Below are 15,972 nucleotides of genomic sequence, written 5' to 3' on the forward strand. Positions count from 1 at the left end.
TTTGGAATGTCTGATATCTGATGCAACTTGAGAGATCTGGGAATGAGGGAACATACTTTTGAGAGATATGAAGGGTACCATGGGAGGTCGAGGACCCCCCCCATAGTAAACTGAGGCTGTGACTCTGGCAGCTCATCAAGAGTCCCAGGGATCTGGGATTGATAAGGAGAATGAGCCGTTGGGATATTTCATGAAACGGTTGGAGGAGTAATACTGTGGGTAGTGGAACTTACTCATGTAGTGAATTGCACAAGACCAGTAGGGACATCTCTTGTAGGTGTCTGGCTATCACCTGCAATAGGCTTGTTTTTGGTCATAGAGGAAGCAGAGGTAGGGAGAATAAGGGTAGCTGCTAGTGAACACTTTGGTGGAGGGAGGAAAGGGGAGGTATAAAGCCTCAGAGCAGCCTTTCAGAGGGCAGTCTGGTGTGGCAATGAGGGCAGTAACTTTTGTTTGATGCTGTGTGTAAGTCTGTCTGACTTTGAATCACCATACAAAGGAGGCTGGGGTGGCGGGGAAGACAATAAGAATGAGGAAAAAAGCAAGAGAGCAGTAAAGGAGGAAAAAGTTATGATTCGGGTATGGATGGCAAAGGGGGTGAACGGGATTTTGGAGGAAAGAGGACAGTAAGGTCAGGAGTCTGGAGGGAGGGAGAGTCTGTAAACTTTTGTAGGTTAAGAGATATTTTAGGTGATGTGGGGACAGAATGGTAAGGGGTGCCCTGAATGTCAGTTTATGAGCTGCCTTCTGCAAGAGCTGTCTAGCGGCTAATGCTCATAGGCAGGGGGTCCATCTCTGAACTGTGGGGTCTAATTGCTTGGAGAGATAAGCTACTGGGGCAAAGGATGGGCCATAATATTGGCCTAGGACTCTTAGAGCTTGACTGGACCTCTCATGAATGAATAATGAGAGGGGCTTCGACAAATCAGGAAGATGGAGAGCTGGGGCTTCTACAAGGGCTTGACGGAGCTTAATGAGGGAGTGTCGGGGTGAGGAGGATAATGGTTTTTTAGGGGGGGGCTATTGCTGAGGTCGTATAGGGGTCTTGCCAACAGGGAGCAGGGAGAAGTTAGGGATCTACGTTCTAAAATATCTAGCCAGGCTTAGAAAGGGCCTAGAAAGGAAAGGATTTCTGTCTTGGTTTTGGGAATGGGCAGGTCAGAGAGGAGCCATTTTCTGTCTAAGGTAATGGACTTTCTTTGTTGAGATAGAAGGAATCTGAGGTAAGTGACAGGAGGGGAAGAGATTTGAGCTTTGACGGGGGATACTCGGTAACTTCTGGAAGCTAGAAGGTTAAGTAGGGAGGCAGTGTCAAGTTGAGACTGTTCCCACGAGAGACTGCAGAGTAGAAGATTGTCTATGTATTATAATAAGGTGGACTTGGAGTGATCATGATGAAACTGTTTGAGGTCCTGAGCTAGGACCTGTCTAAAAATATGGGGACTATCTCGGAAGCTTTGTGGCAAAACTGTCCAAGTGAGTTGTTCAGAATGTCTTGTGTATGGGTCCGTCCAGGTGAAGATGAAGAAATCTTGGGAGCAGGGGTCTAGAGGGATAGAAAAATGGGTCCTTGAGATCTAGGACTGAGAAGTGGGATGCTGAGGCAGGGATCTGCAATAAAAGGCTGTATGGATTTGGAACTAAGGGATGGATAGGGACAACGGCTATGTTGATGAGGCGAAGGTCTTGGACAAGGCGGAAAGATCCATTGGTTTTTTTAACAGCTAATATGGGGGTATTAAATGGGGAGTGAGTGGGTCTGCTTGAATGATGGGTTGGAGGCCTATGAGGGCTGAAGTGGTTAGGGGGTATTGGGCCTGACAGATATACTGAGAGGGGTCACGTAATTTGATAGAGGCAGGGGGACATAGGGCCACGGAGGGGCTTGTAATGTCCCAAACTTTGGGATTTACAGGGTGTATGAGGGCAAACCGGAGCTTTCATTGGGTAGAGGGGGGTCGTCGGCTATGAGGGCCATCAGAAAGGGAGTACTGGGGGCTGTGGGAGTGGATATAGTTATGGAAATGTGGAGGAGAGAAAGGATGTCCCGTCCTAGTAAATGGATGGGACACTGGGGCATAACCAGGAAGGAATGGGAGAAAGGTATGGGATTGTCTAGGATTGTGCATAAAAGGGGGGGGGTTTAATGGGAAAATCTGTTTACCTCCTACCCCGACTATAGGAGTAATGGCTGGCGTGGTAGGTCCCCGGTATTCTCGCAAGACTGAGAAGGTGGCTCCTGTATCTAGGAGGAAGGAGATGGGGCGACTGTCTACTGTTAAAGTAACCCTGGGCTCCTGTTTGGTGATGGAAATGGTCGGGCAAGAAGCCCCCAGGCCCCATCAATCTTCTTCTGCCAGCCCTACTATGGCGGGCTTAGGATGGGGGTTGTTCGTCCAGCCTCCCCTTCAGGTGGTTGGGCAATCAGACCCCCAGTGCCCCTTTTTGTGGCATCTGGGGCATGGGGTGGTAGTATATCTGGGGGAGGGGCACGCCCTTGACCAATGTCCCTCTTTTCCGCACTTGAAACAAGCTCCCGGGGGGGCTTGTTTGTAGAGGGGCGCCCAGTTTGTGGTTTTATCAGCTCGGCCAACATCTGGAAATTGGCCTCATCAGCCTTTTGTTTACGGCGTTCTTTCTCCTCCTCCCGGTTATGGAAGACTTTAAAGTCCACTGTTAGGATCTCAGTCAGTGGGGTAGTGGGGCCTGTTCTAACTTTTTGAGTTTAGCTTTAATGTCGGGGTAGCTTTGAGCTAGGAAGTATGTCATAAGAACATGTCTTCCTTCAGGTGTTTCTGGGTCCAGGCTGGTATGCTGTAATAGGGCTTGAGTGAGTCTAAGAACTCGGAGGGGGTTTTGTCTCTCTTTTGAATTATGTCTTGGAGTTTTTGAAAATTGACTGCTTTACGAGCTGCCTTTTTCAGACCTGCTATTAAGCAGGAGGCAAAAATATTTCGAGAGCAGAGACTCATGGTGGTGTTATAATCTCAGTGTGGGTCTTGTTCAGGGACAGCAGTGGGGCCAGGGGGATAGGTGGGGTCAGTCCTGTGGGTTTCAGTAGCGTGCGTTTGGGCGAAGTCCCAAACTCGTCTACGCTCTTCAGGGAGGAGAGTATTGGCCAGGAGCATGAAAATGTCATGATGTGTGAGGCTGTAAGATTGGAGGGTCCATTGAAACTCCCTGATGTACGTCGTGGGATCAGTGGAAAAGGAACTTAGGCGTTTCTCTAGTTGGGCTAAATCTCCTAAGGAGAAAGGGATGTGAACGCGCACGATGCCTTCAGATCCTGCTACCTCCCGGAGGGGGGCGATAATTTTGGGAGGCTCTCGGGACTGAGTCTTTGGGGGACTGAAGAGTTCTGGCTCAGTCTGTGGGGGAGTGACGTGGTCTAGCTGCGCCTATTCAAGCAGGTCCTGAAGTGCGGAAGGGGGGCAAAGAAAATAAGGAAAGATAGAATCAGACCCACGTGTTGCCAGCCTGCAGCCCAGCTGCTTGCCTCTGCTGCTCTAGTTGGGCTTGAATTCATGACTCTGAGGTTAAGAGTCTCATGCTCTACTAATTGAGCTACAGCAGGGCTCCAGTTAATTGCTTATGGAATGCGTTTTTTTCTATTCTTGCCACATCGGCAAGTGGGGGAAGGGCATAGCTAGAACCAGGGGCAGTGTTTCTACACATCATTAAGGTCTCCCTATTTTTAGAGTGACGAGTCTTGGCAAGATATGTTTTTGTGGACAGATAACTTCTAAAGACTGCACATGTTTTTGTGGACAGATAACTTCTAAGGACTGCACCGGTTTTTGTTTAGCTTGTGCTTTCCCATGCTGCATTCAGGCATGGGGGGAGGTGCTTTCCCATTCTCTCTACAAACATGTGAGAAGACAAAGGCGGTCCCTAACAGGGGAGAAACAGGTGATGAGGGCAAAGAGGGAGGAGGCCCTTGGGACCTAGTTAAAGGGGGGGCTGAAAGGCTCAGGCTTAATCTGCGGGGGACGAAGGTGGAGGAGGTGAGATGGGGGAGGAGATGGTGGGGGAGGAAGGGAGAAGGGCTGTTGTAGGAGAAGAAGGGAAAGGGAGTGAAGGGAGGCTTCTGTGGGGGCAGCGGCTTGCAGGCTAGGAGAAGTTGGGAGGGGGCTGGGGGTAGGAGGAGGTGGAAAACTTCGATATAGGGAATCTCCTTCCATTTTTTCAGGCGCTGGCAGTAGTTAAAAAGATCGCGAGTGATGTTAGGATCAAGAGTTCCCCCTGTGGGTCATTGGTTGTTATTGTCTAGGGGGTATGTGGGACAATCTTGGGAGCAATATTTACGGAGAAGTTTTGGTTTTATATCAGGCGTCAGGGAGAGGGTAGCCAGATGCTTAAGCAGGCATTCAAGAGGTGAACTTTCAGGGAGGGATGAGGAGGCTCCTATGGCTAAAGGACAGAGAAGGAGAGAAACAGGGGAAGACTGAAAGGAAAGGAGCGACACACAACAGCAATTCACCGGAGAGTTCCGCTTTACTAGGGAAAGGTGCTGGGTTATATAGGATGGGGCATAGGGTGATTGTGGTGTTACTTCTACGGGGCTGGTGGCTGTTGGCTAGGTGCTGGGATTGGGAGGGGGGCGAGAGGTGATTGGGCTTCAGGTGGCGTCGGCGGGAACCGAGGACCCCGAAAGGAAGCCGGAAGTTCGCCATCTTACTGGTGGGGACCCTTCATTCCCCCCTTTCTCCTCTATGGGTTTCTGGACGTTGCTTTCTCTCTGACTGCTTCCTGCTGAACAGGGGCGGAGAAGGGAGTGAGGGTTTGAGGATTGGGAGGAAAGGGTTGATAGGACTCCCCACAGTAAGGATGAGTAGATGTGGACTTCTTCAGGTTGGAAATCAATGAAGGTTCCCTGTAACCATAGGTTGAGGACCTGTTGATTCCAATGATGCCAAGAGGATATGGGTGTCAGGAGCCAGGCGTCTGCGGCCATTGTTTCCAGGAACAGTTTCCAGCAGAGAGAGGGGTACATCTCAGCATGTGGTGAGGAGGTCACGTGAGGGTGAGGGGTCTTCCGTGGCCAGAAGCTGGTAGTTCCTGAGTAAAAGCTGGTTGAAAGCTTGATTAGAGATTTTTCCGACTTGGGATTTGATGAACTTTATTATACAGGGTAAGAAGAGACAGACGAGAAGAATGACTATTATGGGGCCTGCAATGGGCCAGAGCCAGGTGAGGAGGGGGTTTGTTAGTATTGAAGAGAATGGGTTGGAATTGGAAGCAGAGTGGAGGCTGGAGGCAAGGTCAGTGAGTTTGGTGATGTCAGTTTCTACAATGCCGGATTCGTTGATGTAATAGCAGCACTCTTCCTGGAGGAAGACGCAGGTGCTGCCCTTCTCAGCTGTAAGCAGATCTAGGGCCCGCCGGTTTTGAAGGGTGACTTTAGCTAGCGATGTGACCTGTCTTTGGAGAGAGGCTAGGGAATCGGCAGTGGATGTCAGGGCTCCCTCAAGTTTGGCGTCGAGATCTCTAACTGCCCATAGAGAGTGACCCAAGGCTCCTCCCGAAAACCCCACCCCAATGGCTGAGGTGATTAAAGAGATACCGACCATGATGGGAAGGAAAGCAGCCCTTTTTGTGCGCGAGTGCAAGGGAGGTTGGAGCTCAAGGAATTCTGCCATGCTGTAAAGTGTAAGCTGTGGGATTAGGGTGACGAGAATGCAGGGTGTATCGGAGTTGAGAGGTAGTGAGTTGAAAAGGCTGCCATTACACCAAAAGAAGTGTCCTGGTTGCGTAAAAGTCTTAGAGCCAGAGGTAGGGGTGTAGATAGAGAGGCAGTGAAGTGCACTGGAGGGGGGTGGAGTTGGGCCTACACAGTGGTGGATGGTGAGATTATCTGGGTATTCTGGTTCCCACAGGGGTATGTCTGCCAGGGGACGGAGGGGTTGTCCTTCTGCATGGAAGGAGTAGTTGGAAATATTGAGGGGCACGGTGGCCAGCAGTGGGCGCTGTAATGATGCGCACAAGAAACAATTGGCGGTGTTGAGGGTGTGGTTGAGAAAGATGGTGGTGTCTTGAATGAGCTGTAACCAAGAGTAGGAGGAATAAGAATATGAAGAGGCGCCGTCAAGAGTTTGGATAATGACTTTTTCAGAATGTCTGATATCTGATGCAACTTGAGAGATCTGGGAGCGAGAGGGAACATACTCTCAAGAGATATGAAGGGTACCATGGGGGGGTCGAGGACCCCTTGTAGTAAACTGAGGCTGTTACTCCAGCAGCCCATCGAGAGTCCCAGGGATCTGGGATTAATAAGGAGAATGAGCCGTTGGGATATTTCATGAAACGGTTGGAGGAGTAATACTGTGGGTACTGGAAGTCACCCATGTAGTGAATGGTGCAAGAACAGTAGGGGCATCCCCCGTAGGTGTCTTGCCATCACCTGCAATAGGCTTGTCTTTGGTCATAGAGGAAGCAGAGGTAGGGAGAATAAAGGTAGGTGTAAATGAATACTTCAGTGGAGGGAGGAAAGTGGAGGTACAAAGGCTCAGAGCAGCCTTTCAGAGGGCAGTCTGATGTGGCAATGAGGGCAGTAACTTTTGTTTGATGCTGTGTGTAAGTCTGCTTGACTTTGAATCGCCATACAAAGGAGGATGGGGTGGCAGGGAAGACAATAGGAATGAGGGAAAAAAGCGAGAGAGCAGTAAAGGAGGAAAAAGTCATGATTCAGGTATGGATGGCAAAGAGGGTGCACGGGAGATGCGGAGCTTCAAGGGATCAGAGGGATGAGGTGTGGTAGAGTAGACAGCGTCTTGGGCTGTATCCGAAGGACTCTGGATTGTGACTGATGGGTCTTGTGTGTCCAGAGAAGGTGAGTCTTGGGTGTTTGGTTTCAACCTGGAGATATGAATCCAAGGGGTGACAGAGTTATCAGGCAGTGAGAGCTTGGCGGCCGAGGGTGTGCAGAGAATAACTGGGTGTGGACCTTCCCATTTCGGGGTGAGAGAGGGCTGATCTTCTGGTGGCTTATAAAACAGTAGTTGGCCGGACTGTAAGACAGGAGGATTTTGGGAGGCGGATGGATCAGGAAGGAGCCAATCTTGATATTTCCACAATTCAGTGCGGAGGAGAGAGAGTAGTGGAAGGGCTATATTGGGAGGAATTGGTCCTTTGTGGGAAGGGAGCCCCGGGGGTAGAATCGGGCGGCCGTACATGATTTCAAAGGGTGACAAGAAGGAAGGTTTCTTTGGGAGGGCTCGAATGCGGAGTAGAGCTAAGGGAAGTAAGCGAACCCAGTCAAGGTGTAGTTCTAGAGATAATTTGGTCAGGATGTCTTTTAGAGTCCTATTGGCTCTTTCTACTTTTCCTGAAGCTTGTGGTCAATAAGGACAATGTAAATGCCAGGGGAGCGAGAGCGACTTGGAGAGGTTTTGGATAATTTGGGCAGTGAACTCAGGGCCGTTATCTGATTGGAGGGAAGTGGGCATCCCGAACCTAGGAAAGATCTGGGTTAGGAGGATAGAGGCAACTACGGATGCTCATTTGTTAGTGGTGGGGAAAGCTTCGACCCATCCTGAAAATGTGTCTACTAGCACGAGTAGGTATCTGGTACGTCGTACAGGGGGCATGTTAGTGAAGTCTATTTGCCAATCTGCAGCGGGGACATTACCCCTTGCTTGATGAGCTGGGAAGGGTCGGGCTTTGAGGGGGGTATTAGGGTTAGTGCGTTGGCAGATGGTGCACTTGCAGGTGATTTGGTTAAGTAGGGTTTTGTCTTCAGGAGAAAGAGGAAAAAAAGATTGTAAAAAATGGATTAAGGATTGGGGGCTGGGATGGAACAGGTCATGTAAGAGGCAGAAGAGAGACTCTTTGTCCTGAGAGAGGAGGGCGTCTTGTGATAAGGCTAAAATTGCAAGGGCAGACGGATTGTTGTCTGGTGCGTTTTCTGATAGGGCAACTGACCGGGCTACTCTGTCGGCCTTGTTGTTACCTCTTGCAATGGGGGAGTCGTCTTTTTGATGTGATTTGCAGTGGACTATGCCTAGTCGGTGTGGGAGTTGTGAAGCCTCTAAAAGTTTAGTAATTAAGGCTGAATTAGTTATGGAATTCCCTTTTGTGGTGAGGAGGCCTCGTTCTTTCCATACTGCCGCGTGGGACAAGAGAATGTGGAATACGTACTTGGAGTCAGTGTACAATGTGAGAGACGTGTCCCGGGCCAGAGTGCAAGCTCTGGTGGCTGCAATGAGGTCGGCCTGTTGATTGGTTGTACCAGGGGGTAGGGCTCGTGTCTCAATGACATCTTCGAGGGAGACTACTGCATATCCTGAGTAGTGGATGCCCTCATGTTTAAAGGAGGACCCATCAGTAAACCAGATGAGGTTGGAGTGTGAGAGGGTTCCTTCGGAGATCGTGGAGTGGCACGGAAGGAAGTTGTGAAGGGCTTCCAGGCAATCATGCGAGGGAGTATGAGGAGAGTAGGGCAGAGGAAGAAGAGTGGCCGGATTTAGGGGCGGGCAGGGGAGGAAAGAAATGTTTGGATTTTGGAGGAAAGAGGACAGTAAGGTCAGGAGTCTGGAGGGGAGGAGAGTCTGTAAACTTTTGTAGGTTAAGAGATCTTTTAGGTGATGTGGGGACAGAATGGTAAGGGGCACTCCGAATGTTAGTTTGTGAGCTTCTTTCTGCAAGAGCTGTCCAGCGGCTAATGCCTGTAGGCAGGGGGCCCATCCCTGAACTGTGGGGTCTAATTCTTGGAGAGATAAGCTACTGGGGCAAAGGATGGGCCATAATATTGGCCTAGGACTCCTAGAGCTTGACTGGACCTCTCATGAATGTATAATGAGAAGGGTTTTGACAAATCAGGGAGATGGAGAGCTGGAGCTTTTACAAGGGCTTGATGGAGCTTAATGAAGGAGTGTCGGGGTGAGGATGATAATGGTTCTTCAGGGGGGCCCTTGCTGAGGTCGTATAGGGGTCTTGCCAACAGGGAGAAGTTAGGGATCCACGCTCTAAAATACCCAGCCAAGCCTAGAAAGGAAAGGATTTCTGTCTTGGTTTTGGGAACGGGCAGGTCAGAGAGGAGTCATTTTCTGTCTAAGGTAATGGACTTTCTTTGCTGAGACAGAAGGAATCCAAGGTAAGTGACAGAAGGGGAAGAGATTTGAGCTTTGACAGGGGATACTCAGTAACCTCTGGAAGCTAGAAGGTTAAGTAGAGACGCAGTGTCAAGTTGAGACTGTTCCCACGAGGGACTGCAGAGTAGAAGATCATCTACATATTGTAATAAAGTGGACTCGGGGTGATCATGGTGAAACTGTTTGAGGTCTTGAGCTAGGACTTGTCCAAAAATATGGGGACTATCTCGGAAGCCTTGTGGTAAAACTGTCCAAGTAAGCTGTACAGAATGTCTGGTGTATGGGTCCGTCCAGGTGAAGGCAAAAAAATCTTGGGAGGAGGGGTCTAGAGGAATAGAAAAAAATGCGTCCTTGAGATCTAGGACTGAGAAGTGGGATGCAGAAGCAGGGATCTGCGATAAAAGGGTGTATGGATTTGGAACTAAGGGATGGATAGGGACAACGGCTATGTTGATGAGGCGAAGGTCTTGGACAAGGCGGAAAGATCCATTGTTTTTTTTCACAGCTAATATGGGGGTATTAAATGGGGAGTGAGTGGGTCTGAGGTAGTTTTTGTTTAAGAGATCTTGAATGATGGGTTGGAGGCCTATGAGGGCTGAAGTGGTTAGGGGGTATTGGGCCTGACAGATATACTGAGAGGGGTCACATAATTTGATAGAGGCAGGGGGACATAGGGCCATGGAGGGGCTTGTAATGTCCCAAACTTTGGGATTTACAGGGTGTATAAGGGCAGAACTGGAGCTTTCATTGGGTAGAGGGGGGTAGTCGGCTATGAGGGCCATCAGAAAGGGAGTACTGGGGGCTGTGGGATTGGATATAGTTATGGAAACATGGAGGAGGGAAAGGATGTCCCGTCCTAGTAAAGGGATGGGACACTGGGGCATAACTAGGAAGGAGTGGGAGAAAGGTATGGGACTGTCTAGGATTGTGCATAAAAGGGGGGGGTTTTAATGGGAAAATCTGTTTACCTCCTACCCCGACTATAGGAGTAATGGCTGGCGTGGTAGGGCCCCGGTATTCTCGCAAGACTGAGAAGGTGGCTCCTGTATCTAGGAGGAAGGAGATGGGGCGACTGTCTACTGTTAAAGTAACCCTGGGCTCCTGTTTGGTGATGGAAATGGTCGGGCGAGAAGCCCCCGGGCCCCGTCAATCTTCTTCTGCCAGCCCCACTAGGGTGGGCTTAGGGTGGGGGTTGTTTGTCCAGCCTCCCCTTCGGGTGGTTGGGCAATCAGACCCCCAGTGGCCCTTTTTGTGGCATCTGGGGCATGGGGTGGTATGAGATCTGGGGGAGGGGCACGCCCTTGACCAATGTCCCTCTTTTCCGCACTTGAAACAAGCTCCTGGGGGGGGCTTGTCTGTAGAGGGGCGCCCAGGTTGTGGTTTTATCAGCTGGGCCAACATCTGGAAATTGGCCTGATCAGCTTTTTGTTTACGGCGTTCTTTCTCCTCCTCCCGGTTATGGAAGACTTTAAAGGCTACTGTTAGGTTCTCAGTCTGTGGGGTAGCGGGGCCCTGTTCTAACTTTTTGAGTTTAGCTTTAATGTCGGGGTAGCTTTGAGCTAGGAAGTATGTCATAAGGACCTGTCTTCCTTCAGGTGTTTCTGGGTCCAGGCTGGTATACTGTAATAGGGCTTGAGTGAGTCTATCTAAGAACTCAGAGGGGGTTTCGTCTCTCTTTTGAATTATGTCTTGGAGCTTTTGAAAATTGACTACTTTACGAGCTGCCTTTTTTAGACCTGCTATTAAGCAGGAGGCAAAAATATCTCGAGAGTGGAGACCCACAGCGGTGTTATAATCCCAGTGTGGGTCTTGTTCGGAGACAGCAGTGGGACCAGGGGGACAGGTGGGGTCAGTCCTGTGGGTTTCGGTAGCATGCATTTGGGCGAAGTCCCAAGCTCATCTACGCTCCTCAGGGAGGAGAGTATTGGCCAGGAGCATGAAAATGTCATGATGCGTGAGGCTGTAAGACTGGAGGGTCCATTGAAACTCCCTGATGTAGGTCGTGGGGTCAGTGGAAAAGGAACCTAGGCGTTTCTCTAGTTGGGCTAAATCTCCTAAGGAGAAAGGTACGTGAACGCGCAAGATGCCTTCGGATCCTGCTACTTCCCGGAGCGGGGCGATAATTTTGGGAGGCCCTCGGGACCGAGTCTGAGGGGGACTGAAGGGTTCTGGCTCAGTCTGTGCAGGGGAAACAGGTAATGGGGGCAAAGCCGCGATAATTTTGGGAGGCTCTCGGGACCGAATCTGAGGGGGCAAAGACGGACGAGGCTCTTGGAACTTAGTTAGAGGGGGGCTGAAAGGCTCAGGCTCGATTTGCGGGAGGGGGGAAGGTGAGGGGGACGGAGGAGGAGGTGGTGAGGTGTAGGAGGAGATGGTGGAGGAGGGGGAAGGGAGAGGATGGGAGGCTTCTGCGGGGGTGGAGGCGGCGGCGATAGAGGAAGGGGGAGGGGCTGTTGTAGGAGGAGAAGGGGAAGGGAGAGGATGGGAAGCTTCTGCCGCAGGGAAAGCGGCAGCGGTGGCGGCGGTAGAGGAAGGGGGAGGGGCTCTTGTAGGAGGAGAAGGGGAAGGGAGAGGATGGGAAGCTTCTGCCGCAGGGAAAGCGGCAGCGGTGGCGGCGGTAGAGGAATGGGGAGGGGCTGTTGTAGGAGGAGAAGGGGAAGGGAGAGGATGGGAGGCTTCTGCGGGGGTGGAGGCGGCGGCGATAGAGGAAGGGGGAGGGGCTGTTGTAGGAAGAGAAGGGGAAGGGAGAGGATGGGAAGCTTCTGCCGCGGGGAAAGCGGCAGCGGTGGCGGCGGTAGAGGAAGGGGGAGGGGCTGTTGTAGGAGGAGAAGGGGAAGGGAGAGGACGGGAGGCTTCTGCCATGGGGACAGAGGCGGCAGCAGCGGCGGAGAGTGGAGGGGTTGTAGGAGGGAGAGGGGCTGAAGGGGGAAGTCTGTATGGCGGAGGCTCGTCGGCCGGGTCAAAGGTAATTGAAGAGGGACTGGGAGTGTGTGGAGGGGAGGGAGACGGCTTGCAGGCTAGGAGAACTTGGGGCGGGGAGCAGGTGGTGCAGAGGCTGGGATTTTGAGCTAGGAGGCGAAAAGCTTCGACATAGGGAATCTCCTTCCATTTTTTCAGGCGCTGGCAGTAGTTAAAGAGATTGCGAGTGATGTTAGGATCAAGAGTTCCCCCTGCGGGCCATTGGTTGTTATTGTCTAGGGGGTATGTCGGCCAGTCTTGGGAGTAATATTTACGGAGAAGTTTTGGTTTTATATCAGGCGTCAGGGAGAGGGTAGCTAGATGCTTAAGCAGGCATTCAAGAGGTGAACTTTCAGGGAGAGATGAGGAGGCTCCCATGGCTAAAGGACAGAGAAGGAGACAAACAGGGGAAGACAAACGGAGATCCTTGGACTGGAGGCAGACCACAAGGAGACAAAATGGCTAAAGGACAGAGAGGGAGACAAACAGGGGAAGACGAACGGGGATCCTCGGACTGGAGGCAGACCACAAGGAGACAAAGGGCATCCCCGATGATCCTTGGTGGTCTGCGGAAACTCGTATATGAGTCGGAATTTCTTGGGAAGTGTGGGTCGTCACCCAGACTTCCCTAAGAAGGCAGAGTGCCGGAGTCACGAGGTACCTAGCGCTAGGCGTTTTCGGCAGACCGAACAGGTTTCGGCGGACGGAACAGAAGGAGGAGGGGGCGGGAAAGGGAGCGTTCTCATCCGCAAAGGAGTCACCTCATTTATGGCTGTTGGAGGGGGAGGGGGCTGAGAGTCTGCTGCAGCTGTGAAGGCCTGAGGCGGGGATTTATGGCTGTCGGGGGAGGGGCCTGAGGGTCTGCCGCAGCCGTGAAGGCCTGAGGCGGGGAGCATTCCCTCCTCATCCCCGAGCGTCAGGGCCTTGCCGGACGATCACGGTCAATGGCACTGCGATAGCTCAGGGAAGAGTGGCCCACCCCGGGGAAATTTTGCTTAAAAAGTTTCAGCTGAGGCGGGGGTTTATGGCTTTTGGAGGAGGGGCCTGAGGGTCCGCCGCAGCCGTGAAAGCCTGAGGCGGGGAGCGTTCCCTCCTCGTCCCCGAGCGTCAGGGCCTTGCCGGACGATAATGGTCAATGGCACTGCGATAGCTCAGGGAAGAGTGGCCCACCCCAGGGAAATTTTGCTTAAAAAGTTTCAGCTGAGGTGGGGGTTTATGGCTTTTGGAGGAGGGGCCTGAGGGTCCGCCGCAGCCATGAAGGCCTGAGGCGGGGAGCGTTCCCTCCTCGTCCCCGAGCGTCAGGGCCTTGCTGGACGATCACGGTCAATGGCACTGTGATAGCTCAGGGAAGAGTGGCCCACCCCGGGGCGGGGGGTGGGGGGGGGACTTACCTAAAGGCCAGAGAGGAGTGGTGAGTGTGATGAGCCAGCGCCGGAAAAAGAGGACGAGGGCAAGCTGCTGCTGGTGTTGGGGGAAGACGGGGCCCAGTTGGGGTGTCCCGTTTCCCGGGTTTCGGCACCAATGAAAGGAAAGGAGCGACACACAACAGCAATTCACCGGAGAGTTCCGCTTTATTAGGGAAAGGTGCTGGGTTATATAGGATGGGGCATAGGGTGATTGTGGTGTTACTTCTACGGGGCTGGTGGCTGTTGGCTAGGTGCTGGGATTGGGAGGGGGGCGAGAGGTGATTGGGCTTCAGGTGGCGCCGGCGGGAACCGAGGACCCCGAAAAGAAGCCGGAAGTTCGCCATCTTACTGGTGGGGACCCTTCAAAGATGAACAGAGATCCTCGGACTGGAAGCCGACCACAAGGAGACAAAGGGAGTCCCCGATGATCCTTGGTGGTCTGCGGAAACTCGTATATGATTCAGAATTTCTTGGGAAGTGTGGGTCGTCACCCAGACTTCCCTAAGAAGGCAGAGTGCCGGAGTCACGAGGTACCTAGCGCTAGGCGTTTTCGGCTGACGGAGCAGAAAGAGGAGGGGGGGGAAAGGGAGCATTCTCATCTACAAAGGAGTCACCTCGTTTATGGCTGTTGGAGGGGGGTGTCTGAGAGTCAGCCGCAGCTGTGAAGGCCTGAGGCGGGGATTTATGGCTGTTGGAGGAGGGGCCTGAGGGTCCGCTGCAGCCGTGAAGGCCTGAGGCAGGGAGAGTTCCCTCCTCATCCCCGAGCGTCAGGGCCTTGCCGGACGATCAAGGTCAATGGCACTGCGATAGCTCGGGGAAGAGTGGCCCACTCCGGGGGGAAAACTTACCTAAAGGCCAGAGAGGAGTGGTGAGTGTGATGAGCCAGCACCAGAAAAAGAGGACGAGGGCAAGCTGCTGCTGGTGTCGGGGGGAAGACGGGGCCCAGTTGGGGTGTCCCGTCTCCCGGGTTTCGGCACCAGGGCATGAATTGATTGAGGTGTCACTTCTACGGGGCTGGTAGCTGTTGGCTAGGTGCTGGGATTGGGAGGGGGGGGCGAGAGGTGATTGGGCTTCAGGTGGCGCCAGCGGGAACTGAGGACCCCGAAGAGAAGCCGGAAGTTTGCCATCTTACTGGTGGGGACCCTTCAAACATGAACGCACCTGATCTAGCAATTAGAAAGGCATTATGAGTGCCAGGCAGTCAGTGACTGACATGATGCAGTGAAAAAACTGTGTGCCTGTAACTCTGGGGGTAAAATATTCTCCCAGCCCAGGGCAAATTGCCTTTGAAACCAAAACCAATCAAAGGGATAAATAAAGTGGGAGAAACCTGTTGATTGCCTGCAAGTGCTCATCCACTTCTGCTTTCCTGTATCTCTTGCAAAAGAGCTGCAAAAAAGGACCCCACCTAACCTCTCAGATATGCCCTCCCTTCCCCATGTAATCACCTATTGATATGGAGATGATTAGTTCTCTCCACCCTTGGAAACAACTATTGATATGGAGATGCAACTAAGGCCAGGCAAGAGATTCAGGAAATATTGCAATTTTACCCATAGTGCCCCATGTCTCCGTCAGGTCCTGGATGCAAAGCTCCTAACCTGGAGACTCAGGCACCTCACTGAACATGTCTGAGCCTCAGCATCCTTGTCCTTAAGGTGTGGCTGTTGCCCTCGCAGGGCTGCTGAGAAGAGTGACTGTGACAGTCCATTTGAGAAAATTTTCTCAGTGCTATTCAAATGTTCTCATTTTACAATTTACTGCTTTTGGAGCAGTGTAAAAATGCTTCCCACATGTGCCCAGGTTCCCAGAGCTGTGATTCACAGGGTGCCGGCTCCCCGGGAGTCTGAGGGCGAGTGCTTGCTCCCCACACATGGCTGTAGCCGTTGGGTGGCCGGACTTCTTCTATTCTCCCTTCCACTTCTCCTGGAAACCTCACCACTACCGCAGACCATACTTCACGCACCAGGAGATTACATAAGCATTGTGGTTAACCTATATAATTAAGCACAAAGCATAATTAAGATTCCATGTGAAAAAGTCTTGTAATTTGCAAAGAACTAACAAAGGCATGCTTGAAGATCAGTCCATTTGAAAACTGAGGACTTCCTATGCATAGCCTTTCATGTGTAGACCTGGCATGATTTTTCTGGAAAATTAGATAAGGGACATTCATAGCGGAAGGAAATAGCCTGGTGAATGTTTCAAGCTATGAGCAAGTGGTAAAATCATGAATTGTGATTCTAGTCATATGTCTATTGCCAAAGCTTAATCAAATTAGGAGACTGGAGCTTCCTCCATCTGATCAAAGTTACTTATAAAACAACCTATAGGTAAATAAGATGAAAATTGGCACATGCTGCCCCTAGGCTGAGAATGAGACATGGATGCCCACTGGTGCCAGGACATTGCCTTCCACTGTGTATTACACTCGAAATTAGTTTCGAATGCTGTGTGTAAAGCATTGTTTAAATTGAAACATATCTAGACTTGATACTAAAAAAATGCAAGTTATGCTA

At 51.6% G+C, this 15,972-nt stretch overlaps 1 protein-coding gene across 1 annotated transcript in view; it reads right to left on the bottom strand.

The window, feature by feature from the left end:
• Positions 1-14,095, bottom strand: part of LOC140847731 (endogenous retrovirus group FC1 Env polyprotein-like) — a 491,917-nt gene extending 477,822 nt beyond the window's left edge. Inside the window, exon 1 of the mRNA XM_073228841.1 lies at positions 13,439-14,095. The gene's annotated coding sequence lies outside the window, so the exon portion shown is untranslated. The remainder of the gene's footprint in view (positions 1-13,438) is intronic.
• Between the last annotated feature and the right edge of the window lie 1,877 nt (positions 14,096-15,972).

Source organism: Manis javanica, chromosome 2 (genome assembly GCF_040802235.1).
Source record: "Manis javanica isolate MJ-LG chromosome 2, MJ_LKY, whole genome shotgun sequence".
Lineage (NCBI taxonomy): Eukaryota > Metazoa > Chordata > Mammalia > Pholidota > Manidae > Manis > Manis javanica.